This window comes from Humulus lupulus, chromosome X (genome assembly GCF_963169125.1).
Source record: "Humulus lupulus chromosome X, drHumLupu1.1, whole genome shotgun sequence".
Taxonomy (NCBI): Eukaryota; Viridiplantae; Streptophyta; class Magnoliopsida; order Rosales; family Cannabaceae; genus Humulus; species Humulus lupulus.
This window is the reverse complement of record NC_084802.1, coordinates 244338344-244364259: the sequence shown is the minus strand read 5'-3', so window position 1 is coordinate 244364259 and position 25916 is coordinate 244338344. Positions and strand designations below refer to the sequence as shown.

At 45.3% G+C, this 25916-nt stretch overlaps 1 long non-coding RNA gene across 1 annotated transcript; it reads right to left on the bottom strand.

Annotated features, from left to right (window-relative positions):
- LOC133803745 (uncharacterized) lies at window positions 1-24799 on the bottom strand. Its single transcript, XR_009878128.1, has 3 exons — window positions 24427-24799; window positions 516-559; window positions 1-225 (listed from the first exon to the last, which is right to left on the bottom strand). It is a non-coding gene; the product is annotated as an uncharacterized LOC133803745 (long non-coding RNA).
- Window positions 24800-25916: the final 1117 nt, after the last annotated feature.

Below are 25916 nucleotides of genomic sequence, written 5' to 3'. Positions count from 1 at the left end.
AATAACATATACAATGATCAAAGTTGGTTAATTTAATGTTAATTATAGCTAATAGTTATTGTTTCAGAGCATACCACAAAAATACTTTCTGCAAGCCATTATTGGAACCGTGCCATCTGAAAATTCCCAAATATTTTGTCAAAAATTTCCCAAATCAAATTATTGGAACTGCTCCCATGACACTGCTTGAGGGCTGTCAACATCTAGTCTCTTTGTCCAAGAGCTCTCCAAAAGCTCAATAGTAAGTTTTCATTCTCATGTTTTCTTGTCTTGCTAATTATCATTCCTTCTATAGTTAAATATACATAAAAGCTCTTGCATGGATATGTCTCTACCAAGATCAAATGAGAATTATGCAAAGATGGTAAATATATTTGATGTTGTGTCACCGATGATGGTGTAATTATGGGTGCATAAGACATAAAACTTCTTGTGAAAACTAACATTTTGCTAATATTTCCGTAATACACAAACCATAAAACTTCATTCGTACAAAGAAAAAAAAAGACCCTTACATGAAATTTAATTAAATACATGTGTTCCACTGTCTCTTTCATTCCTGAAATTTAGACCAATGCTGTCAGTATCATCCCCATCATGTTGTTGTCTGAATGTTCTACAGTTATTGACTTTAAGGGTTTTTCAATCCATATACCACTTTTACTCCCACTACCACTAGAATGATGAAAATATGAAAAATTAATGCATAACTCAAGCAAATTTATGTCAGTTAAGTGATATTTGAATTACATAAAATGTATTTTATATTAAGTTATACTAATTTAGGATATACAAAACTTTCTTGGCTTATATTTGGTTAAAGGACACCCCAAGCAAATATTGGGGCCTTTCTTATTTTTTTGGTATAGTTCAACAATAAGAAACCTGAACCTCAACGTGAATTGGAACATGATATAATTAAACAAATAGATTATAACTCACTATGTGACATTTTCTCCAAACATGTTGCCAAAGGCTTTGAAGCTCATTCTTTCGAATATGCTTCACTAAAAAGTCGACAGCACTATTTGATAAACACCTAAAGACCATACTCCTAGAATCATGAGAGACATCACTGTGAAAAAAACAAACTCACCAAGTGTATCAGTTAAAAGTATCAACTACAAAAAGATAACGGGGAAAAATATATTATGTTTACATAGAAAATAGGAAAGATGTTTTTTTTTAAATATGAAATTACTAAATTAATTTTACAAACCAAATTTTAAAATAATAATATAAGGGCAATATGTTACTTTAAAAATAAGTACTTTTCTTCATATTTTCCTCCCTGTATCTTAAAGAACTTGAATATTTCAAAGGACTAAATAATATGCAAATCAAACAATAGTGTTTGGTTGCATTGGCCAATTGAAGAGATTGAAACAATGCACACCATATTATCCCTTATTATTTTGATATTTAATTTGACATAAAACCTAACATTTAAAAAAAACATTGTTATTAGCCTATAGTTGAATAAAAAAAAACAGTTGTAGTAAACTAAAAATAAATTTTTACACCATTAGACTTATGTCATACTTGATATTTCAAACATATGATGATCATCACCGAATGACATCTTTCCACCAATACAAAAACATATCATAGAATCTTTCTTAGCATCACCTCAAAAAGTAATAAAAAATAAGCAAGAAGCACCAAAACCATGGCTAAGAGCTTTTAAGTAATACTACAACACACATGAATGCTATAAAAAGACCTTACAGCTGCAGACTCTCAATGTCGAAACAAAGCAATAACAAGTTTCCATAGCTAGGTTGTGGCGACATAGATTTTTTTTAGCATGCCAATGAATATGACATACAATGAAAATTATATAAGAATACAATAGCACCACTATACTATACTCTCAAGTTTTCCCAACAATTATCTTTTTTCCCATTGATAATGAGATTTCATGTTCCTTGTTCTTGGAAAGATACAGTGGTTTTAGTCATGTGACATTGAATCTCACAAGCCCACTAATATATACATATTGTATCTTATCAAACTCCCCTGGAAAACAATCAATACAAGCAACCTTCCATGAAAGAAAATATCCCTCTAATTATTTGATATATCTTTGTTGACGCGGTTCTTCGGCAACAGATAATTAAGAGAAGAAGAGAAAGAGATTAGTACTAAAAGTAGAACCGTCACAGATAGGAAATCTTTGGGGAAAGAACTAGGTGACTCGAGACACGTTTTTAAGTGGTTCGAAGGTTAAAATCCTTCTACTCCACTAGTCAACATTATTGATATTCTCTGGGTAATTGGTTTACAAAGTATATAGTTCTTCAAAGACTATTTTTTCCAACCCCTATCAACTCCCAGGGTCTCCATATTTATAGGAGAAGGCACCTGGAAGTTGGTAGGGAGGTCATCCCGTGACCTTACCATTTGTCATATCAAGTCTGTGATATTCATGATTAATTCCTAAACCTGACACACAAGTGTGGTCTAATCAGTATGGAAGGAGATATTGGGCCGCACGGCCCAACTCGTTCGTGGGTGTCTGAATACACACGTTCCTGCTGCGTGTCCGAGAAGTCAGGGGGATATCGGACACGTGATGGCAGGAATGTGCACGTTTATCTTGCGTGTTGACTTCCCATAGGGTCGGAGCTTCCTGAGAAGCTCGCTACCGGAGCAGTTCATAACCCGAGCTTATCCGTCCGTGGCCGTCGGATGTTATTCCCAGCTCCTGGGGCAACAAGTGCGAGCTGGAAACAGGACCCCCTCGAGCTAGCAAGGGCCCGTCCTGGAAATAGAGCCTCCGGCCTGTGGGAGCCTCGGACTAAATCATGTTTAGTCCGAGGCTCGTCCTGCTAAACAGCCCGTGGGAAAACCAGGGCGTACATCTGCCCCCCAAGCTCCTGCTCGTGGTCCATGACGTCAGATATGGGAGACCATAGTAGGGGCTTTTAGACTTCCCCCACAACCCTTCATATTCCATGCTTTTCGCAGGCGTCTGATACGTGGAACGCCGTGGGTGGCGACGGTACACTCTACGAGAACCGCATTAAATGGCCTAGCCTACTGTCCAGCCGTCGTTTCACATTTCGAGTGGAGGATCTCCCAAGAGCCTTTTACACGTGATCCTTCCCTTGTATAAAAGGGGGTGGTCATCCCACGCACAGGCCACCTTACCATTCAAAACCTCTCAAATTTCCTTCTTTTCTCTTTGACCTTCCGAAGAACGAAACCCTCATTTCCATTGCTCTCATCTTCTCCGTTCACGAAGCTTAAGCGTACGAGTTCCTTCAAAGCCTTGGAGGCCACTGTACCAACGAAGCTCCTACCAGCGCAGCAACCTCGCTCACCATCTAACCATATACTGTAAGTCCTCTATCCCTATTTATTTTTGAAAGCATGCCACTGTAGCTTAGGTAAAAAATTTTACTGTAGCCACATGCAGAGGTTTTCTGGGCCGCGCGGATACGGAGGGTGACAGCCCTTCTTAGATTAGGGCACACTTTCCATGGGACATCGTCTTAGAATATGGGTTCCATGGTTCTCTCTTAGGAACAATTTCTGGGTAGGACCCTTAGGAATTTTGGGTGCAAAAACCGGGTAGCTTAGGGAATACGCCTTAAAAGCGGTTTTGCCACACCTTGCCTGTTGAAACTTTCCCCCCAAGGCAATTTTTCACTCTGAGTCCTCTGACACACGAATTCCGAGTAATCTGGGATCTGTTGAGGGCAAAGGCGCGTGTTCCTTGGAACGCGTGGCACCACTCTCCACGGGCTGGGCTTACCCCAGCTCGTGTACTTAATATTTGCTTCACTCCCTTGCTTGGGTCGCCTTTTCTAAAGTGTTTTCTTTTGTTCGATAGGCGACCAGATGGCCCCAAAGAGAAATCTGCCACAGAAGAACGTAGGAAGTTCGTCTTCCCAACAGGATAAAGGAAAGGCGGTGGTGCCCAGCTCGCCAATTCCTCACTTTGGGCCGGCGGTGGAGAAGCAAGCCGAGGTGGCCCCTGACGCGTTTTTCGAGGCGGAGAGAATTGTCTCGAAGATAACCGACCAGGCAAAGATCACTAAAATCTTCCTCAACCACAACATTCCTCTGGGGGTGGCCTCCGTGATCGCCCGACCTGCTGCGGATGGGGAGCGGAGCTGCACGCCGCTCGACGAGTCGTTCGTGGCCTGGAGCGGTGAACACTTCAAGGCAGGGGCCTTCCTCCCCCTAGATCAGTATTTTGCTGATTTTTTGAACTACGTGGGGTTGGCCCCATTTCAGCTCCCCCCCAACTCATACCGTCTGCTGGCGGGATTGAGGTATTTGTTCCAAAAGCATGAGTGGGAGGTCCCCACTCCGGCTAATATTCTATATTTCTTTTGCCTCAAAGCCAGCCCGGACCAGCGGGGGCGAGGCGACGGGTTCTATTATTTAACCCGCTTCCCTAACACAGCAGCAGTCATCGAGCTGCCGAGCCATCCAAACGACTTCAAAGACCAGTTTTTCATGTCAACTGGGTTTCGCAATTGCGACCATCACTACTTCAACCGTCCTCGTAAGTGATCCTTGATTTATCTTGCCTTTTAAAGGTTATCTTGTTTTAGCTCCTCCCTTATTCCACTTCTGATTTCAACCAACCTTGCAGCCATTTACGCGAGGACCGGAAAGTCTGTGACCCTCGGGGGTCAATACGATACATTGGCGAACTTGCCCCCCAGTGAGAAAGACTACTGCGTGCTCATGACGGACGAGACGATGGTATTCTGCAAGCTGATTTTCCCAAATCAGACTTTGAATTTGAAAAGGCCCCGGGGTCCTCTCCCAGCTCGCGACAACAGACCGATCGTCGCGGAGGAGGTCGCAGACGACGAAGGCGAGGAGGAAGGTGACGAAGTTCCTCTCGTGATAAACAGGAAGAGGACCTTGGAGGTCGCCCAAGGTATGGGCGAGGAGAGGGTCCAATCCGGAGCAGCCGCGGGTCCTTCCGGCCAAGGTAACCCTTACTTGTTTAAGAATGTAGATAGGGCCACTGCAGACCCCCGGCTGGTTAGGTTCAACCCTAGGCAACTCGTCCATCGTCACCCCAGGAATCCGGACCTGGACACGCTCTTGCTTCACTGCGTTGACCAGCTCATGCTGGACAACCAAGAGAGTCGGCCTAAGGGTACCGTAGTAGTAGATAATACCCTAGCCTTTAGGTCGGTCCTTTTTGAGGAGTACGGGACCAACTTGCACACGTGGCCTGCGCTCCAGAGGGGCATCTATGCTCCGGGGATTAGGCAGTACGTAGGAGAGTCCAGTCCTGAGTAAGAGCCGGACCTAGAACCTGCGACAGATCGCGAGATAATCGTCTTAGGCTCCTCCAGCTCGGGGGGTAGGGCTCCCTTAGTATTTGCTTACTTATTGCCTTTGAAACTTTTGTCTCTATTTCTGCATGATTGCTTCCTTGTAATAACCATGTTTTTGGTTCTTAGCAGAAGAGATGTCCCAGCCCGGGAATAGTCTGCGGGGCGTTGTCTTTGGTGGGAACCCCCCAGCAGGGCCGAGGTTAAAGAGGCTCCGCGAGTCCAAGAGCTCGGTTGGGGCCTCCACCAAATCCCCGGCTAAGGAGAAGGAGAAAGCCCCGCCATCCCAGGTCGCGGGGGCGAACCTCCCTATTGCCAGGACAGGGCTCATGCACCCGCCACCCCAACGATCTCCATTAGCCGCCCAGGACGGGGTAATAGAGGTCGGGAATCTGGCCGCGGCAGCCCCGGATGTGCGTATCCCGGTCGACCCCCGGGCTCTGGAGAAGATGCCCGAAGCATTCCGGGGTACGGTGTATGAGTCGGCTAGCTACGCCGTCAGCCATTTCTACAATATCAGGGAGAAGGAGCTCCGGGCCATCGAAACAACGAGCCCGGTCTGAGTTATAGAGTCTGCTATGGACATGACCTTAACGGTAAAGTGCCCCCTTCTCTTAAGGCTTTAACACTCACACGCCGCCTTTTTCCTTCCAGTTTGTTAATTTATCATTCTTTTCTTGCAGGGCATTGCTGCCGCATACAGAGGCATTGTTAGGACCAAGGCCCAGCTCGAGGGTTTGGAAGCTGATCGCCAGACCGCCCTCCAGGAGTCTCAGGAGGCGAGAGACGCGCTGGCAGCCTCTAAAGCCGAGCTAGAGAAGATCCGCTCCGAGAACCAAGAGCTTAAAAACTCCCTGGCCGCATCGCGGGCAGATCTTGAGGCGGCGAAGGCCGAAGCCCAGGCCTCCCTGAAAGCCGAGCGGGTCGTCTCGGAGCAGTCCTTACAAGACCTGTTCTATCACTGCTGGTCCCACAATCCGGACGCGAACTTTTCTTTCATGCCGCCGGACCTCTGGGCATTCTTGTTGCCGCAGCTCCAAGCCCGCCTAAATAAGGAGGTTCCTCCATCGGAGACTGGAGAGGCCTCTGTCGCGGCGGAGCAGGATGAGACCGCGACCTCCAAAGGGCCAACTGATGGGGCTTAGGACACTTCTCGTTTAAGTATTTTGAACTCTCTTTCTATTGTAATTCTCTTTTTTATGTGAGGCGTTTCCACCTCGAGACAATTTTCTCAGCCAGTTTGACATATATATATTTTTATGCATTTGGTTACAATTCATCTCTTTATTTTTATGAACTTAGTTCGAGTTAACTTTATCCGTATCCCGGGCTCTTTAAAGAAGAACCGCGTTCAACAAATTTTAGTTCACTTCTAAGTTTTCTGACCTGGTTAAGACCAGGAACTTATTTTGAAAAACTTAGTTCGCGTCAACTTTTATCCGTATCCCGGGCTCTTTAAAGAAGAACCACGGTCAACAAATTTTAGTTAACTTCTAAGTTTTGTGACCTGGTTAAGACCAGGAACTTATTTTGAAAAACTTAGTTCGCGTCAACTTTTATCCGTATCCCGGGCTCTTTAAAGAAGAACCACGGTCAACAAATTTTAGTTAACTTCTAAGTTTTGTGACCTGGTTAAGACCAGGAACTTATTTTGAAAAACTTAGTTCGCGTCAACTTTTATCCGTATCCCGGGCTCTTTAAAGAAGAACCACGGTCAACAAATTTTAGTTAACTTCTAAGTTTTGCGACCTGGTTAAGACCAGGAACTTATTTTGAAAAACTTAGTTCGCGTCAACTTTTATCCGTATCCCGGGCTCTTTAAAGAAGAACCACGGTCAACAAATTTTAGTTAACTTCTAAGTTTTGTGACCTTGTTAAGACCAGGATAGGACTTAGTTTGTGATAACTCTTATCCGTAGATAAAAATTAACACCTAAGTCGTTAAGGAGACCTGGTTATATCCAGGTACCATATGCCCCCCAAGTAACTGGGAAAGGGTCTTTCGTGGTTACTTTAAAATTACACTTGCAAATAACGAGAAACATTTGATTTTTATTTATACATGGAAGGTGACCTTCTAGGCCTTACAAATGGCTCATTGATAGTATTTCTTTAGGTGGATAGCATTCCAAGTCCGCGGGACCGCCCCTCCACCAAGTCGAGCTAACTTATAAGTTCCCTCTTTGATGACTTCGATGACCTGGTATGGTCCTTCCCAGCTTGGTCCCAAAACCCCATCTTTGGGATCTTTCCCGGCCAGGAAAACTCTCCTCAAGACCAAATCACCGACGCTAAAGGCACGTCTTTTGACCTTAGTGTTGAAGTAGCGAGTGATTTTCTGTTGATAATGGGCGAGCTGGAGTTGTGAATCCTCTCGCCTTTCATCCACTAAGTCTAAGGAGTGGCATAGGAGCTCGTGGTTCCCGTCTGGGTCGTAGGACCGGACCCTGTGTGACAGGACCTTCACCTCCACGGGGAGGACTGCTTCACTTCCAAAGGTTAGGGAGAAAGGAGTGTGACCCGTGGGAGTCCGATGTGAGGTCCTTTAGGCCCACAGAACTTGGGGGAGCTGTTCTGGCCAGATCCCCTTTGCCTCATCTAGCCTCTTCTTGAGGCTTGCCTTCAGAGTTTTATTGACAGCCTCGACCTGGCCGTTTGCCTGGGGATAGGCCACGGACGAGAAGCTTTTCACAATTCCGTGCCTCTCGCAAAATTCGGTGAACAGATCGCTGTCAAATTGAGTACCATTGTCGGAGACAATCTTTTTAGGTAGGCCAAATCGACATACGATGCTTTTAACCACGAAGTCTAGCACCTTTTTCGATGTTATTGTCGCCAACGGTTCTGCTTCGACCCACTTGGTGAAGTAGTGAATGGCTACCACGGCGTAACGGACCCCGCCCTTTCCGGTGGGCAGGGCGCCTATTAGATCTATCCCCCAAATGGCGAAGGGCCAGGGAGACGAAATCATTTTTAGCTCGGTCGGAGGAGCTCGGGCAACCGCAGCGAACCGCTGACACTTGTCGCACTTTTTTACATATGAGATCGAGTCTTTGGACAGAGTCGGCCAGTAATAACCCTGCCGGAGGATCTTCAAGGCCAGGCTTTGCCCCCCAGTGTGATCTCCGCAGAATCCGTCATGAACTTCTTGCAGGATGGCCTTCGCTTCACTTGGAAGAACGCACCGGAGGAGAGGTAAGGAATGCCCACGTCGGTACAACACCCCCTCGACTAGCGTATACCTCGGAGCTTGATAAAGGACTCGTCGTGCGTCATTGCGCCCTTCGGGTAACTTACCCTCGACGAGATACTCAATAAGGGGAGTCATCCAGGTCGACCTGATGTCAATCATTTCAATATCTGCTCGATCTCCATCTATGCTAGGTTTCTCCAAGAACTCAACTGGCACCAACCCCAGGGTTTCTGTCTCTCCCGAGGTGGCGAGCCTGGCGAGAGCATCTGCGTTGGCGTTCTGCTCCAGAGGTATCTATTCGATCGACCCCCGCCCAAACGCAGACATTTCGGACTTTACCTTTGCCAAATAGGCGGCCATCTTGGGACCCCGCGCCTGATACTCGCCTAGAACCTGATTCACCACGAGCTGGGAGTCGCTAAAGCATTGGACAGAGCTCGCCTTTAGCTCGCTAGCTATCCTAAGTCCAGCTAACAAGTCCTCGTACTCTGCCTCGTTGTTAGATGCCTTGAACCCAAACCTTAGCGCCGAGAGGAATCTATGCCCCTCTGGGGATATCAGAATGATTCCGGCCCCGGAGCCGTTCTCGTTAGATGAGCCATCAACGAAGATCTTCCATGATGAACCTGAGGAGGCGAGCTGATGTGAGTTTTAACGACCCAAATTCGCTAATAAGGCTTAAGGGCCTTGATTAGTGTGCCAGGAGGGCAGGTTGGGATTTATGTGTGGTTTTATGAATTAAATGCATGATTATGATTTAAAGCATGTTATGTGACTATTTGATTATTTGAGATGCATGACTATGTATATTAGTATGCATGTAGGCCCGGATTGTGTTTGAAGGGCATAATTGTAATTTTGGCCATGTTGGGCATAACTGTATTAATATGTGATGATTGTTGAGACCACAGTGGTATGTGGGTATTTCCGTGATTGGTTACTTTCGGCACGAGGCGATCCTAGAGCTGGATAGCGGGGAAAAGTCACAACGGGGCATTATGATTGACTTTGGACAAGTCAAGGAGTATTTTTGATATTGGGTTACGAAAATAAATAATTGGAGATATATTTGAGGTTAGGATGTCTAGGCGGGAATACTGGGGGATTTTACCATTTTTGCCTCGGGGATATTTTGGTACCCCGAACCTTGAGGTAACCAGCTTAAGTTATAAAAACAAAACAAATAAACCATTTGGAGACTTAGAGAAACCGACCCAGCCTCCACCCTCTCCTCTTCTTCTTTCTTTCCTCTTTCTTTCATGAAATCCACAGAAATCTTAGGAGAAATCAAGCTTGAATTTCTGAAAATTGATGGTGGGATTTGGAGGTTTAGCTCAAGAGTTAATCAAGAACAAATCAGGGTAAAGGTAAGCAATTAATTCTTTTTCTCAAGTTAAATTTCTGAGATTTTGTTGGGTTGTGAATGTTTATGGGTTTTTGATATTCAAGGTGGAGTTTGAGGCTTGAAACTTTGAAGATAGGTCATGGGATCCTTTGGGAAATGATTCTACAACTGAGGTAAGGTTTAAATTAAAGTTTGATGGTTGAAATTGAGAATTTCCATGGTTGGTTTTGAGTTTTAGGTTTGAAATTTCAGAAATTTGGAATTTGGGATTTGGTGAGTGTTAAGGTGGATTTTTGGTGGAATTGTGTTGTTTAAACCATCCTAATGTTGTGATTATTAATTGGTTTTGAATTGGGAGCTTTGGGATGGCTTTAGGTGAGGTTTTAAGCTTGAAAATGGTGGGTTTTTCTGGGTTCGAAGGGTCGGGCCGCGGCATGGTTCTTGGAGGGCCGCGGCCCTTGAAGGCTAAGTTGTGCTGAGGATGGAGGGCGGGCCGCGGCATGGTCCTTATAGGGCCGCGGCCCTTACCTGTTTCTGGGCATTTTTGTGGCTCTGTTTGGGGGCCATGCCGCGGCATGGTTGGGCCATGCCGCGGCGCTTAAGGAATTTTGGGATTTTGAGAATTTGGGCTTGGGAATTTAACCTCGGGTGCTCGGGATTGAATCTTTTTATATTTTTGGTGAAGTTCAATGTTCCGGGGACTAGAACTTGGTTTAGAAACTCATTTGAGATTAATCTTATTGGTATCCATTATCTTGGTTGTGACTAGGTGTTAAGCTAGTGCTCGGGAAGTGGATCGTGCTCGGGGGCCGTCATTTTTCTATTTAAAGCATTTGGAATTAAGGTAAGAAAACTGTAACACCCGATAATAGGGCATGGCCCCACTGTGTGATTGTAGGGCATGGCCCCAGATTGTATTATGTGCAAATGTTTAATCTTAAATGAATCATGATGTGTGTGAATGATTATTTCGAATGTACTATATGTGTGATTATGATGAAATGAGCGGCAAGGGCCGAGTACGGCGTAGGCCGGGGCGGCCGTGGGCCGAGTACAGCGTAAGCCGGGGCGGCCGTGGGCCGAAAGTAACACCTAGCACATGGGATGCTATATTCAGGGCGGGGCCCGGTGGATTCATGTGTTATGCTATATTCAGGGTGGGACCCAAGGGATACATGAGTTATCCTCGCGGTGAGAACCGATACCCCAGGCTTCAGTAAGGCTCTGGGGCGGCATGGTCGTGTTTGCTTAGTCTAATGGTTGACTTGTTTATTTGTGGATTATCTGATATGATTAACCATATATATTTGCATATGTTATGTTCTGCATGAGTTTTCTTGCTGGGCTTCGGCTCACGGGTGCTCCGTGTTGCAGGTAGGGAAAAGACTGAGTCAACCAACCATGAGTACGGAGAGCGTGAAGCGACGCGTACATGTTTGGCCTGCCCAACTGCTTTGGTTGGGGGTTTATTTGAAAATGGCTGTAATAATCTATGATTTTATGATTTATCAACTGTAAACTTATTTCAAGATGTAAATAGTTTTCAAACCTTATTTTGGGATCCCAAAGGTTTAATACTTGCCGTTTTAAATGAAACGACGCATTTTCTAAGATTACAGCCTTAAAGTATAATTAGTCACACTTTTGTCTCAAAACCTCGGTTAGCGAGTTCTCTGCACACTGTTTTGTCTTAAAAATCACTTAGTAACGGCTCTAAGGAAGTAGGGCGTTACAACTTGGTATCAGAGCGAGCCAAGGTTTATTGGTTCTGGAGATCGACCGTACATGTACGCTCGCTGTCAGTGACAAGCTCGACTCAGGGTTGGTTGGTATGAATGATTAATATGCTTGAATATATGTTTGATTGCCCTGTTTGCCTGCTTATCTATATGGAGCATGAGAAATGAGATGACATATGCATGAGATACTGATAGGGCCTGGCCCTTGACTATTGCATGTTGAGATTGATGCATGCTGAATAATACTATTATGCATATGGATGAATATTGGCATAATGGTTCGCATATTGAGTGTATGTGGTTAATTTTTTTGAATTAATTCATATGTTATATCTGTATATTGGCTTGTATGAAGCATGATGAGTATGGTTATACTTAGTGATGATAGAATCTGGTAGCTAAATGTATATTATTGTGGATTTGACCTAGTATATGCTTGTGTGTACATTACATCTGTGGATATTTGGATCTGGATGCGGTTTGGTTCAGAGTAGGAACCACAGGGTTCAGGAGTTTGGTCAGCTTTGGCAGATGAACTCGTGTTGGTTGTTCCTAGAAGGGTTTTGTGGACCTGATATTGTGTTGAAAGGGGATTCTAGATATAAGTTGGAGTTGAGATCTCCAGTTATCCCTGAAAGCAGCAGCAGTGAGTCACTAGTGTGTGGGTAAGCTGTGGAGTTGTTAGTCTAGATGGGATAAGTGAACAGCGGATTTCTCTGAGGAAATAGCTGATTTCGATGTTTTAACAGTAAGGTTACAAGTGTTGGTTTACTGTGAAGTATGGTCAGATAAGGGTACTAAATGAAAGGGGTATAGGGTGTTATCCTCTAGTGTTGAGGAAGGTTCGAGTTGACAAGGAATTTATCAATAGATGAGCAGAGTTAATTCCACCCATGGTCAAGAGGATGAGAGATCCTGATTAGAGGGTTATGTTAAATGTTGAGGCGGAGGGATGCCTGGAATTGTACTCGGGCTGAGGTACTGGCTTAATGGGTTGGAAAGAACCTAGATGACGAATGGTTAGAAGAGATTTTAAAGACATGATTTGAACTGTGGAGACTGGTGGACTTATAAGTTTGGTTTGGACTGTTGGGGGTAACAACAGCGTAGATCGATGGGTTTGGTGATTTGGGTAATTCATTTCGGAAAGTTCTATTGATGGATGTATCCGGAATTGATGGCGACCCATTTAAGGATTTGAGATCGGGAATAGTCTAAGGTATTTGGACTGCTCTGAGGTATGAGTTTATCGTTTGCATGTGGATGGCGGAGAGGGCCATGTTGTTCGAGGAACTGATGGTTGATGATTAGAGCATGAGTGCTAGAGCCGCAAGGGCGGTGCTTCCTTTGATGGTATTAGTAAAGATAGATTCGTGATAATCAAGTTGAAAGAACCCCGGTTAGTGTTGTGGCTTCTGGATTGCCAAGAAATAGGGGAAAAGTCTGACTGATAAGATGGTACTTGTTTTGATAGTACGCAGCGAGGTCGGATTCTCAATTTTGAGGGAAAAAGGACTCCAGACAGTGCTTGGGCACCTAGATTGGGATTGGAAAGAAGCCTGATCGAAAAGGTAGTTATCGAGATGTCGACAAGAACCAGGAGGTTAATTGGTATGCACATGAGGAAGAGGATGCCACCTGAGAGGGGGTCAGGTGATGGCATGACTTCTACATGGAATGACTCGAGATGTTAGGATGGATTTCCCATGGTGCGGGAAACGGAGAACTGGAATGCATCGATACATTCGAGGTTCGAGGCTGAGTCCTCAAGGATGAGTATTTAACTGACGAGCTTATGCGTTGGGCATGTAACGAACTGGAAGGGCTCGGTGTTGAGAATGTTCCGAGAGGGAGATGGACATAGAGAGGTTGCCTCAATGGTGCCATTTGAGAGGCTGAGGACAGTAATACTTATTGAGAAGGAATTAGAAACTCTGGCAGATAGGATTGGTATAAGGGATGTGTAGAAGACGGTTTTGGCCGACAGAAAGTCTATTGGAGCAATCGAAGGAATCTGAGCCTGGTGTAGCTAGTGTGTATACTGCGAGGATTGCTAGTATCGTCGGGTTAGGACGAAAAGTACAATGTTGGATGCAAGATGGGACGATGTCCCCAAGAGTTGATCTATGACCTGTTTATTGCCAGTTGGAAACCAAGGATAGAGACACTTCGTGGATTGTCTAGTTTGCGCCGGCTAGAGTGTGAGGAGTTGGTAATAAAGATTCGGGAATGGTTCCAGCTACAGTAGCACAGGTAAGTTCTTTAGACAGAGAATGCATGAACGGTGTGGGCAAGTCCCCTTCAAGCTCACGAGCAGTGCATGTGGATTACTCCCAGACGGAAATGGTGAGCAACTGATTATTATGCTGAAGACGTTAGTACCCAGAAGGCAGAGTCTCAGGTAAGGTTCTACGGAGTGTTAGTTGGGTGTCGTCAGGAGTTCTCAGATTACACCTGCAAGGAGAAAGGACAGTAAGAGAAGAATTGATCTGAAGCCGCAAAGAAGCTAATGAAGAGCGTCTGAAGAATTGAAAGCATAACAAGACTGGTAAGCACGTCATCTATTGCACAAGCACCTCCGGAGACGACTACATCAGAGATGAGAAGAACAGCGAAACTTGAGGTTAGACGGATTGAGTGGTGTCAAATCAGAAAGAAATTCGGAAGACAAGGTAAGATTTGATTGGTTACGGACGATGATGGAATTTGTGTGTGTTATGATTAAGTAAAGAGTGATTTCATAGAGGACCTGATCTATGGTAGGGTTATGGAAATGTGGGAGTGTATCATGAGTTGGGCACGCCCAGGTTTATATTGACGCGAGGATGGATTGAACCTTGGGGGAGATGAAAGAATGGATCATGGTTGATATACTTGGAACGTTAAGTCGACTGTTGTGCATGGCGTAAGGTACTTAAGTCTTGGGTATTAGTAAGAAAGATAGCGTTGAGATACAAAGGTGGTGAAAAGTAACAGACAGATGATCAGTGTTTGAATCCTCGATTGAGCGAGGGGAGATATAATTGGAGGCGGAGCTCCTAGCTGTGAGGCTTGTATCAGTCAGGGAATAACGCCATAGATTGTGATGGAAGTTATAAGGCAACGACTGAGATTGGTGTAACGTTAGCAGGTATGATTATCTGGTGAGTGTCACTGAGCTATGGAATTCAAAGTGTTGGCTTGAGATGAAGCAGGGAAGGACCCTGCTAAGGTAGTACAAGTTGGGATACCAGGAATGGATGAAGGATCCAATTAGATTTGGTTTATGAACGAGAATTCTGAATGGATATCATTCCACCTCCTAGGGTATGTTGTACCGGGAGGGTCGAGCGGGTGACGGAATCTAGTGTTTTCCTTTGGACCCTGAGGGGTTAAGTGATGTGGTAGTGTATGATGGGAATAGACCACTTTAGACCTTGAGCAAGGTGTTTGGACATGAAAAGTTTTAACTCAGTTGATGGAATTAATGTGGTTGGGTCAAGTGAACTGGTTTCAGGATGGAGCGTCGATGATATCGAATTGAGACCCTATAGTATTTTAAATTTTGGATTTGGATTTAGAGAACGAAAAGAACAGAGTGGGAATCTGGGATTATCAGTTGATTGCAAGTGTAGTGGCAGTCTGAAAGCCTATCGGATATCTTAAGGAATTTTAGCGCTGAGTAGGCGAATACTTGAGGTATTTAGGGAAGTGTATTCCCTGTTGAGTTGGTCGTAGTGGCAAATGCTGGCGTCTTGTTAACGTAACACGACAAAGGACTTGATAAGAGGTGAAGGGTAGTGAATACTACGGTTTGGCTTTAGTTCAGAGAGAAAGCCAAAGAGGTAGTTGAAACTTCTTAAGGCAGGGGTGTCTGTCTATTTGAGAGAATGAAGAGCTGGTAAATTGTTAAATTACGAGGAAACAAAGCTCCGGAAGGAAAGAGTTGCATCTCTGCGTAAGAGCAGACGAGGATCTGTAAGGTATTCAGAGAAAGAAGGGAGAGTTCTGACTCTTGATTCAACATAAAATTCTGAAGTTGTACTAAGGGTTAGGCCAGCGGGGCCTACAAGTTGATCCCACCTGGTAGAGGTGATGACTTTTGAGTATCTCTGGAATCAGGAATAAGACAATGAATTGGTCATTGTAATCTAGGCAGACCCTGAGGCTTCAGCAGGGTTGCGGTGTAAACGAGAGGCTATCGAGTGTATGGCCGTTAGACAAGATCTTGTGGGGCAAGATTGTTGCGCCTGAAAGGGTGTTCTTGAAAAGTAAAGTAAAGGCGGTGGACCTTGGGATTCAGGGTCAGAGTTGCGGGTTTGCTGACTGACGTGTTTGGATAAATTTCGAGGACGAAATTTTTATGAGGAGGGGATAGTTGTAACGACCCAAATTCGCTAATAAGGCTTAAGGGCCTTGATTAGTGTGCCAGGAGGGCAGGTTGGGATTTATGTGTGGTTTTATGAATTAAATGCATGATTATGATTTAAAGCATGTTATGTGACTATTTGATTATTTGAGATGCATGACTATGTATATTAGTATGCATGTAGGCCCGGATTGTGTTTGAAGGGCATAATTGTAATTTTGGCCATGTTGGGCATAACTGTATTAATATGTGATGATTGTTGAGACCACAGTGGTATGTGGGTATTTCCGTGATTGGTTACTTTCGGCACGAGGCGATCCTAGAGCTGGATAGCGGGGAAAAGTCACAACGGGGCATTATGATTGACTTTGGACAAGTCAAGGAGTATTTTTGATATTGGGTTACGAAAATAAATAATTGGAGATATATTTGAGGTTAGGATGTCTAGGCGGGAATACTGGGGGATTTTACCATTTTTGCCTCGGGGATATTTTGGTACCCCGAACCTTGAGGTAACCAGCTTAAGTTATAAAAACAAAACAAATAAACCATTTGGAGACTTAGAGAAACCGACCCAGCCTCCACCCTCTCCTCTTCTTCTTTCTTTCCTCTTTCTTTCATGAAATCCACAGAAATCTTAGGAGAAATCAAGCTTGAATTTCTGAAAATTGATGGTGGGATTTGGAGGTTTAGCTCAAGAGTTAATCAAGAACAAATCAGGGTAAAGGTAAGCAATTAATTCTTTTTCTCAAGTTAAATTTCTGAGATTTTGTTGGGTTGTGAATGTTTATGGGTTTTTGATATTCAAGGTGGAGTTTGAGGCTTGAAACTTTGAAGATAGGTCATGGGATCCTTTGGGAAATGATTCTACAACTGAGGTAAGGTTTAAATTAAAGTTTGATGGTTGAAATTGAGAATTTCCATGGTTGGTTTTGAGTTTTAGGTTTGAAATTTCAGAAATTTGGAATTTGGGATTTGGTGAGTGTTAAGGTGGATTTTTGGTGGAATTGTGTTGTTTAAACCATCCTAATGTTGTGATTATTAATTGGTTTTGAATTGGGAGCTTTGGGATGGCTTTAGGTGAGGTTTTAAGCTTGAAAATGGTGGGTTTTTCTGGGTTCGAAGGGTCGGGCCGCGGCATGGTTCTTGGAGGGCCGCGGCCCTTGAAGGCTAAGTTGTGCTGAGGATGGAGGGCGGGCCGCGGCATGGTCCTTGTAGGGCCGCGGCCCTTACCTGTTTCTGGGCATTTTTGTGGCTCTGTTTGGGGGCCATGCCGCGGCATGGTTGGGCCATGCCGCGGCGCTTAAGGAATTTTGGGATTTTGAGAATTTGGGCTTGGGAATTTAACCTCGGGTGCTCGGGATTGAATCTTTTTATATTTTTGGTGAAGTTCAATGTTCCGGGGACTAGAACTTGGTTTAGAAACTCATTTGAGATTAATCTTATTGGTATCCATTATCTTGGTTGTGACTAGGTGTTAAGCTAGTGCTCGGGAAGTGGATCGTGCTCGGGGGCCGTCATTTTTCTATTTAAAGCATTTGGAATTAAGGTAAGAAAACTGTAACACCCGATAATAGGGCATGGCCCCACTGTGTGATTGTAGGGCATGGCCCCAGATTGTATTATGTGCAAATGTTTAATCTTAAATGAATCATGATGTGTGTGAATGATTATTTCGAATGTACTATATGTGTGATTATGATGAAATGAGCGGCAAGGGCCGAGTACGGCGTAGGCCGGGGCGGCCGTGGGCCGAGTACGGCGTAAGCCGGGGCGGCCGTGGGCCGAAAGTAACACCTAGCACATGGGATGCTATATTCAGGGCGGGGCCCGGTGGATTCATGTGTTATGCTATATTCAGGGTGGGACCCAAGGGATACATGAGTTATCCTCGCGGTGAGAACCGATACCCCAGGCTTCAGTAAGGCTCTGGGGCGGCATGGTCGTGTTTGCTTAGTCTAATGGTTGACTTGTTTATTTGTGGATTATCTGATATGATTAACCATATATATTTGCATATGTTATGTTCTGCATGAGTTTTCTTGCTGGGCTTCGGCTCACGGGTGCTCCGTGTTGCAGGTAGGGAAAAGACTGAGTCAACCAACCATGAGTACGGAGAGCGTGAAGCGACGCGTACATGTTTGGCCTGCCCAACTGCTTTGGTTGGGGGTTTATTTGAAAATGGCTGTAATAATCTATGATTTTATGATTTATCAACTGTAAACTTATTTCAAGATGTAAATAGTTTTCAAACCTTATTTTGGGATCCCAAAGGTTTAATACTTGCAGTTTTAAATGAAACGACGCATTTTCTAAGATTACAGCCTTAAAGTATAATTAGTCACACTTTTGTCTCAAAACCTCGGTTAGCGAGTTCTCTGCACACTGTTTTGTCTTAAAAATCACTTAGTAACGGCTCTAAGGAAGTAGGGCGTTACATGAGTCTTCTGATGGGATCTCATGGAATCCCGCGCATTCTGCCACGGAGTCGGCCAAGGCTTGACTTTTTATGGTAGTTCGGGGAGTATAGAAAATCTCGAACTGACTGAGTTCGACCGCCCACTTTAGCAAGCGTCCTGAGGCTTCAGGCTTTTGCAAAACCTGCCTTAGAGGCTGATCGGTCATGACGTGTACAGAGTGGGAATGGAAGTATGGCCTGAGTTTTCGCGAGGCCGTGATTAGGCAGAACGCCAGTTTTTCCATCAATGGGTACCTTGACTCAGCTCCGAGGAGTCTCTTGCTGATGTAATAAACCGGTTTCTAAGTCTGGTCCTCTTCTCGCACCAGAACGGCACTAGCTGCGTCCTCAGTTACGGCCATGTAGAGGAAAAGAGGTTCTCCTATCTTGGGCTTTGATAGCACAGGTGGTTCGGCCAGGTGCGCTTTTAGGTCGAGGAATGCGCCTTCGCATTCTACTGTCCATTCGAACTTCTTGTTTCCCCAGAGCAGGTTGTAGAAGGGCAGGCACTTGTCGGTCGATTTGGAAATGAACCGGTTCAGTGCTGCCACTCTTCCTGTGAGGCCTTGGACATCTTTCCGCGACCTGGGGGAAGGAAGCTCGAGCAGTGACCTGATCTTGTCGGGGTTTGCCTCGATTCCTCGGGTATTGACTATGAAACCCAAGAATTTCCCCGATGCGACACCGAAAGTGCACTTCTGAGGATTGAGCCTCATGCCATATTCTCGCAGTATGTTAAAGCATTCTTCCAGATCAGTGACATGGTTGCTGGCAATTTTAGACTTGACAGGCATATCATCAACGTACACTTCCATGTTTTTCCCGATCTGGTCCGCGAACATTCTATTTACCAGCCTTTGGTAGGTAGCCCCGGCATTCTAAAGACCGAACGGCATGACCTTATAGCAATAGACATTAGTCGGGGTCATGAAGCTGGTATGTTCCTGATCTGCTGGATTCATCGCGATCTGATTGTAGCCTGAGTACGCGTCCATGAAGGACATAAGCTCGTGCCCCGCCGTGGCATCCACCAGCTGATCGATCCTTGGTAATGGAAAGCAATCCTTGGGGCAGGCTTTATTCAGGTCGGAAAAGTCGATACAGGTCCGCCACTTCCCATTGGGCTTTGGAACTAACACGGGATTGGCAACCCAAACGGGAAATTTGGCTTCGCGGATAAAGCCACATTTTTTGAGCCGGGCCACTTCTTCTTCAAGGGCTTCGGCTCGGGTTGTCCCTAAATGCCTCTGCTTTTGAGACTTGGCAGGGACGCTTTTGTCTAGGTGGAGCGTGTGCATGATTACGCTCGGACTGATCCCTATCATGTCCTCGTGCGACCATGCGAATACGTCCAGGTTCTTCTTCAGAAACGTAGTTAGCTCCGCCTTTCTTCCATCGCAGAGGTTCTTTCCGAGCTTAACCGTTCGTGACGGGTTTTGTTCATCGATGCTTACCTCTTCGAGCTCTTCAATAGCTTGGAGCTCGGACCTGTCCTCGCCTACTCGGGGGTCAATGTCCTCGCTTAGGGCGAGCTTTTCGCCTTTGGGAATCCGAGGTTTTTCAATCTCGGGGGCCGCCTTAGGTCCCCAAGATTCCTCTTCGCCCTGAACGGCCATCGTCACCTGCCCGGGTTTAGATTTTCCCTTCATGGAAATGCTGTAGCATTCCCTGGCAGCGAGCTGATCGCCCTTGATAGTGCATATCCCTGTTGAAGTAGGAAATTTCATGGCGAGGTGCCGGACGGAAGTGATAGCCTCGAAAGAAATGAGTGTAGGTCGGCCCAAAATGGCGTTGTAAGCAGCGGAGCAGTCAATGACTACGAATTCGAGTAGTTTGGACACTGTTCGGGACTCGTCTCCAAGGGTATCGCTGCTGATCCTTCCCCTGAAAAACCATACAGCATCATCGAGGTTGCCTTAAGCTCGGAGACGGTCAGACCCATTTTTTCTAAGGTGGACCGGAATAGGAGGTTCACCGAGCTCCCATTGTCTACTAACACCCTCCTTACTCTCCGGTTGGCGAGCTGGACTGCTACGACCAAGGGATCGTTATGAGGGAATTGGACATGGCTTGCGTCTTCCTCCGCGAAGATAATCGGTTGTTTCTCTAATCTTTGTTGTTTTGATTGACGCTGTTCCGGGACGAACTCCACTCCATTGTGGGCCTTCAACTCATTCACATACCTCTTCTGGGCGCCTCTACTCGTGCCAGCCATGTGTGGTCCTCCAGAGATGGTGGAAATCTCTCCCTCGACCACGGGGGGAAGGACGTCCTGATCTACCCGAGGTCCAGGTTGACTGGCTGGGATCTCCGGAGCGGGTCGACTTGTCGGGACCCTGTTCCGCGAGTATTGTGCCAACGGACCTGCTCGAATGAGAGTCTCGATTTCATCTTTGAGGTGCCTGCAGTCGTCGGTATTGTGCCCAACGTCGTTATGAAAACGGCAGAATTTGGAAGCGTCTCTCTTTCCCTTAGGGTGTTTTATTGGCTCCGGCCTTTTCCAGGGGACTCGCGTAGCGTTGGCCAGGAAAATATTCTCTCTGGTCTGGGTGAGCTCGGTATACGTTGTGAACACGGGCTTGAATTTTTTCGCGGACTTATTCTTCTTTTGACCGTGCTAGCTGTTTTCACCATTTCCTTTTCTTTTGCCGCCACCGGTCTGGTTACTCTACGCGACGTCGGGAGTCGCCACTACGATCTCTGTTCCCACCCCAGCGGGCTTCTCAAGGACCTGGCTGGTCCCTGCAGTTGAAGCTTCAGCTTCTTCCAAGTTTATCCACTCTTGGGCTCTGTTAAGGAATTCACTAACCGAGCTGACCCCCCTCCTTTGAATATCCTTCCACAGATCTCCGCCTACTAGGATCCCGGTCCTCATAGCCATGAGTTTGGAGCTGTCGTAGGCGTCTCTGGCTCGAGCAGCGACATTTGCAAATCTGCTCAAGTAGGCTTTTAGCGTCTCTCCAGGTTGCTGCCTCACGTTAGCTAGGGAGTCGGCCTGGACCCTGGCGGCCTGAGAGGCGCGGAATGCCCTCTTGAAGTCAGCCGAAAAGGTCTTCCAGGAGCTGATTGACTGCCTTTTACTTTGCTTGAACCACTGCCTGGCAGGTCCAGTTAGGGTGGAAGGAAAGATCAAGCAACGAAGCTCAGGTCCGATGTTATGAGCCATCATTAGGGTGTTGAACATCCCTAAGTGGTCAGATGGGTCTCCATCCCCGTTGAACTTTGACAAGTGAGGCATACGAAAGCCAGAAGGGTATGCCGTTGCTGCTATATTGGGGGCGAAGAGTTCCATCTCATCCCCTGAATCATATTCGTCTTTTTCTTTCTCCGACAGGAGCTTCTTCATCAGCTCCTCCATCTGAGTTAAGCGCTCTAGGGTTTTGTCCTGAGATCCTGGGTTATTCCGGGGCTGTTCAACAGCTCCGGACCCGTTGTACATATTAGGCGGGTTGTTGCCCCTCCTATCTTGAGATAGGTCATTTGGGGCATTCCCGTCGTTACGTACTTCGGATCGGACCCCAACTGAGCGGGCCTGGCTACCATCCCTAACTTGATCCTCTCTGTGAGAGTTGAGGCGATCTCGAAGGTCGCCTCCCTGGGCAGTATGGTGACTTTGTGCTGAACTCAGTCGCTGGCGCAGCTCTCCTCCCTAAAGATCACTCCGTGCACTACCGGTCCAGTGACTCCTGCTGGACAGACTCGGAGTGCGTCTTTGGCGGCCATGACCTGATCCTTCCTCCGGCACCCTGCTTAGCCGGGAAGGCCCGGCCGATGGCGGGTCTCTCCTACTATTTCCATAGGTCGGGACGTCTCGGACGGGCTGAGGAGACGGATATCTGATGGGAGAAGGAGGATGCCTGACCGGAGAGGCGATCCTAGTGCCGTTCGGACGAACTAAATTTGGTGGGGGCCTCTCGGCCCTGTCGGCTTGCTGGCTTCGCGCTGGGCGATCTCGACAAGGAACTGGACGTTCTTCGGGGACGGGCTGACGTCTCCGGATCTCCTCGGCCCTTCTTTGGGAATTTCCTCGATCTCTTCTGGGCGTCCTCGAGGAAGGCTGAGAGCTAGGGGTTGACGTCCTAACCGAACGGCAGTACTGCTGCTGTACGGTCCGAGGCATTTCCCTGAAGTTTGCCTCTTGATGGTGTGGTGAAGGGGTGGAGTTGGCTGCAGGGAGTCTACCCGAACGGCTATGCCTGGATCGATTACTCCGGCGAGACTTAGAAGCCTCGCCTTGCCTCTCTCCAACGTTACCGTTGGTTGTGAGAGGGGGTAGTCGACTTAGAATATCCTGGATTTGCTGACCGGCTGCTGCTAACTGGCTCCTCAGCTGAGCATTCTCCATCTCCACCGCAGTGTAATAACATGGATTCGGATTAGGCGGCCGGGGCGCTGAACTACCAGTGTCGTCTTGGCCCGCCGGCTGCTTCCCTGGCCTCTGCTGGACTTCAGGAACTTGCTCATCAGGGAGGGCAACATGGCGGGCCTCCTGCCCATCATGCTGTTCTGTCTCGTTGCCATGTTTGGATCGAGTGGTCACCATAGTTGTATGTTTGTGGTAGTACTAATCGGACTTGCTCTCAATGAAAGCACCAAACTGTTGACGCGGTTCTTCGGCAACAGATAATTAAGAGAAGAAGAGAAAGAGATTAGTACTAAAAGTAGAACCGTCACAGATAGGAAATCTTTGGGGAAAGAACTAGGTGACTCGAGACACGTTTTTAAGTGGTTCGAAGGTTAAAATCCTTCTACTCCACTAGTCAATATTATTGATATTCTCTGGGTAATTGGTTTACAAAGTATATAGTTCTTCAAAGACTATTTTTTCCAACCCCTATCAACTCCCAGGGTCTCCATATTTATAGGAGAAGGCACCTGGAAGTTGGTAGGGAGGTCATCCCGTGACCTTACCATTTGTCATATCAAGTCTGTGATATTCATGATTAATTCCTAAACCTGACACACAAGTGTGGTCTAATCAGTATGGAAGGAGATATTGGGCCGCACGGCCCAACTCGTTCGTGGGTGTCTGAATACGCACGTTCCTGCTGCGTGTCCGAGAAGTCAGGGGGATATCGGACACGTGATGGCAGGAATGTGCACGTTTATCTTGCGTGTTGACTTCCCATAGGGTCGGAGCTTCCTAAGAAGCTCGCTACCGGAGCAGTTCATAACCCGAGCTTATCCGTCCGTGGCCGTCGGATGTTATTCCCTGCTCCTGGGGCAACAAGTGCGAGCTGGAAACAGGACCCCCTCGAGCTAGCAAGGGCCCGTCCTGGAAATAGAGCCTCCGGCCTGTGGGAGCCTCGGACTAAATCATGTTTAGTCTGAGGCTCGTCCTGCTAAACAGCCCGTGGGAAAACCAGGGCGTACAATCTTCTTATAAAAGTAACAAGAATTCCACTGATTGAATGATCATTTAGCTGAATTAGTACATGGGCCAATATTCCTTCTACTGTTTCCTTAAGTCATTTAAAACCTTACCTTTTATTATAAAGAAGAAAAATGTAGTAATTAAAGCACTGCTAGTGAGGAGAAATTTCTTTTTATGTCTCTTCCCTGGTTGGCAAAAATTAAAAAACCCCACATTTCTATAAATTTGTTAAGGCTTTAGAAAATTAATTAAGACAATTATAGAAGGAAATCAGGCAACAGAATGGCCAGACAAAAAAAAAATTGCGAACTCAATAAAGCTTTAAGCTTCATTAGATTGAATTCATGTAGTATAAAATTAGAAATTGCAGATAATTAATCTTATAAGTGTTAATTACAGGAATGTCCTTTCAAGTTTTTGCCCTCATGATCTTGCCTAGAAGACCAATACCAGATAAACAGGGCATGACCACCTCAGTCACAACAAGATCAACATCTATCACAAGATCTTCTAAGACTTTCTAAGCTAGTCTATCATTTTCTACTGCTGTTATTGCCAATGAGAATAAATTGAATAATTGTTAGTTTATTGAGGGAAACAACAAAATTCTAGTCTTCACTTTTAGGATGTAAAATAAATCAAATCTTCTAACTTAAGAACCTGAGTTTATCCATGCTACCCTTCGCCTGAGACGATGTCAGAGGAGGCCAGAAATTGGCCTGAAGCCACGGCGACGACATACGAACCCGGGGCTTCTGCTCGCGGCGGAGAACAACAACGAAGGGCTCGCGGGGCTAGAGTTTCTGTAGTGTATGGTTCTCCTGGTCCGGTGTCTGCACGGCGGCGGCGGCGAACATCGGAGGGCAGCCGTTCGGGGCTAGCAGAGACCAAACGAGAGAGAGGGAGAGGATCAGGTAGGGTGGGAGAGAGAAAGGGGTTTAGGACTTATATTTTTTTAATTTTATAAATAAAATTTGATTATATTCAAATAAAAATAGGAAAATTACTCAATATGCTGTTTGTTACCATATTTTTTTTTCATTTTTACAGTCATTTTTAATTTCAATTCATTGTTATAATTTTATTTATGCATTTATGCGGTATATGTTCACTTTTCCCTTACCTTCTCTCTATTTTCATGTTTGATATTCATCTCTCTCTGCCGTCTTCAACCTTCCCCGTCTCTGGCGATTTTCCCCCATACCCATCTTCAACCTTTTCTGTCTCCGGCGCCGAACCTCACCCCCGATCCTAACGGCAACGACATTGAACGATTGAAGTTCTTCCCCAACTACAGAGCCGATCCTCTTTTTCAAGTGTTTGTTGAAGCTTGCTTTTCTTGAAGTATATAAATGAGTTTTTTTCAATTCTTTGCAGCCTATTTCTTTGATGAAAGTTCCATTAGATTTTCTATGAATAATTTATGTGCTTATATAGTGTTTTTTATTGTTTGTTTAGATGAAAGTCTTTGCAAAGATTTCAGCGGTGCTCCACCATTGCAGTGCCTCTTCGAAGCACCTAGTTTATCTTATTGTAAGGTATGTAAAATAAACTTGTTTAATATATTGCACTCCATTTATTTGATGAAATTCCTCAACCAAATAAATCTCTTAACAGTTTTTAAGTCAATAGATCTTTTACAAGTCAATAGATCTTTTACAGCCAAGTTGTCTCCCAGGCCTTTCCATGTAAGGCACAATGGAGCAACTAACTTCAGCATCACATTTATTTTCATCATCATTAACACTTCGAAGAGTCTTGAAATAACCAACGTGTGAAAAGCTTAAAATTTGAAAAAGCAAAAAATGCATCACACAAAAACTAAATTTTGATTCCATATCATAACCTAATATCATGGATCTTTTTTTGGTACCCTTGTTTAGAATAGCTATTGATGATATTTTTAATAAGAAAGAGCATATGCAAGTGTGTGTATATATATAGTAGAGATATATGACAAGAATATTGTGTAGTTAATTATACTTATTAGTTGATAATCTCAACTATTGAAATGAGATCCAACAGATGAGATTTAAATTTATAATTTTTTTATCAAATATATAATAACCACACTTTATCCTTGACCTATATAAACAAAGATGTACTGGATTTCTTAACAGCTACAGAGACTAACTTTCATTTAATATATA